Source organism: Mya arenaria, chromosome 6 (assembly GCF_026914265.1).
Source record: "Mya arenaria isolate MELC-2E11 chromosome 6, ASM2691426v1".
NCBI lineage: Eukaryota > Metazoa > Mollusca > Bivalvia > Myida > Myidae > Mya > Mya arenaria.
This window is the reverse complement of record NC_069127.1, coordinates 44,024,613-44,027,221: the sequence shown is the minus strand read 5'-3', so window position 1 is coordinate 44,027,221 and position 2,609 is coordinate 44,024,613.

Sequence of the window (2,609 nt, the reverse complement as noted above, 5' to 3'; positions counted from 1 at the left end):
GGATATTGAGAATTTAAGAAAAAATAAACCTAGATAAAAAAATTTAAATCAAAATATAAAGTTAATAATTGTAATATCCCTTTGGAAGATTTTAAAACATTTTTTAATAATCTTAGCAACAATACGTTTGATTGCAATAACGACGAGGCTGAACAGTTTTGTTCAAGTAATGATTTTGATGAAGATAACTCTACATTTCCAGAGTTAGACCAACATTATTTCTATTATTGAAGTACATAACGCAATAAAGCATTTAAAACGAAATAAATCGGCTGGTAGCGACTGTATATTAAATGAGTACTTTATTGAATGCGCTGACATATTAACAAGCCACTTTTGTGATGTATTTAATAGCATTTTAGCGTCTGTTTTTTTCCAGAAAAGTGGACAGAATGTGTCATCATTCCACTCCATAAAAAAGGTTCTGTTAATGATGTCAATAATTATAGAGGAATTACACTTGTTAGTTGTTTTTCAAAAGTATTTACAACAATTTTAAATAAGCGCATTGAGTCATTTTGTGAGGCTAATGCCACTTTTTCGGATGCACAATTCGGATTTCGAAAAGGTTGCTCAACAGTTGACGCAATTTATATTTTAATGTCTATTGTGCAAAAATATATCAATGATAATAAAAGATTATATGTTATTTATGTCGACATGTTGAAGTGTTTTGATAGTATTTATCGCAATGCTCTGTGGCTTAAGTTGTATAAATCTGGTATAAAAGGTAAATTACTTGGAATAGTGAAAGATATGTATGAAAATGTTAAATCTTGTGTGAAATCATGTACATCTTACTCTGAATACTTTAGTTATGCCGTTGGCCTGCGCCAGGGGGAGGTTATGTCCCCGATTCTTTTTCCCTGTTTGTAGAGGACTTAGAACAATATATGCACGATAGCATCACCTTCGGTTTAAGTATTGATGACATTGTATTAATTATGTTGCTATTTGCTGACGATATGGCCATTTTAGGGAAATCGCCCGAGGAAGTCCAACACCATTTAAACACTCTTTACTCGTATTGCAAAGCATGGGGATTAAATGTAAATACATCAAAGACAAAAATAATGGTTTTCCGTAAACGGGGTGGAATACGTCGTAATGAGCATTGGACATATAATGGCCATACTATCGATGTTGTTGATAACTTTAATTATTTAGGTACTGTGATAAACTACACTGGAAGTTTTACATTGAATCAAGAGCATTTGGTTGGAAAAGCTCTTAAGGCCATGAATACTTTATTATGTAAATACAAAGAATACGACCTTAAACCTAAAATATGTTGTCAACTATTTGATTCTTTTGTTGGCTCAATATTGAATTATGCCTGTGAAATATGGGATTTTAGTAAGTCAAAAGAAATAGAACGTATACATTTAAAATTTTGTAAGCGATTGTTACACGTTAAAATAAACACATGTAATGCTACAGTGTATGGAGAACTAGGTAGATACCCTTTATACATTAATCGATATGTAAAAATTATTAGTTACTGGTTTAAGATTTGCAACAGTAATAACATTATAATAAAGTCCGTGTATAAACAGGCCATTGATGACTGTAATAAGGGTTATATAAACTGGGTTTCTAAGGTAAAAAAACTGTTAAATGATTATGGTTTTGCATACGTATTTGATAACCCAAATATTGCGCATGTTAATGTATTTATAAACGAATTTAAATGTAGAATTATAGATACATTTAAACAAGAATGGTATGGTAATATTAGTAACAGTTCTGTTTTGGATATGTATAGAATTTTCAAAACTTCCTTTGATTATGAAATATATTTAGATTTAGTTCCAAAGAATTTACGTTTATACTTTGTTAGATTGAGAGTTTCTGCACACCCTTTAAGAATACAAACAGGACGTTATGCACGTTACAATATACCTCGTAACGAAATATATTGTTTATGTTGTAATAGTAGGGACATAGAGGATGAATATCACCTCATATGTATTTGTCCATGCTATCGTCAGTTACGTGTATCTTATATAAAACGATGCTATTATGTTAATCCATCTGTATTCAAATTCCATCAATTATTGGTATCATGTGATAAAAAGGAAGTTATGAATGCTTGTAAATATATTAAAGAATCATTTATTATACGCAACTCACTTATAAATAATTTAACTTGATATAGTAGTTATGAAACATTCCCTCACTGCCAAAGTTAACATAATAATTATTTGGTATTCAATTTACATAATATTTTTGCTTATATTTTATTTTATTGTATTATGTTTGTAAGTTTAGATACGTGACATGTTTATATGTATAACTATATGTATTACGACGATGTACACATGTATAAGTCGAATAAACTGTCTGTTCTGTTCTGTTCTGTTCTAAAAATAGCAACATCCGGATATGTGTAGTGTTCTAAAAATAAAACAACTCGGGGCAATCGTAATGAAATTTTACTAATGTCACCTTCAACACATTAACAAATAAAGTTAGGTGAACATTTAATTCCAATATCGATTAAATTAAAGAAAACAGCTTACCTCCTGGTTTATTAATGCAGTAAACATAACAAAACAACATAAAACATAATTATTCCCATTCACATAATTACCGGTCCACACATTTTA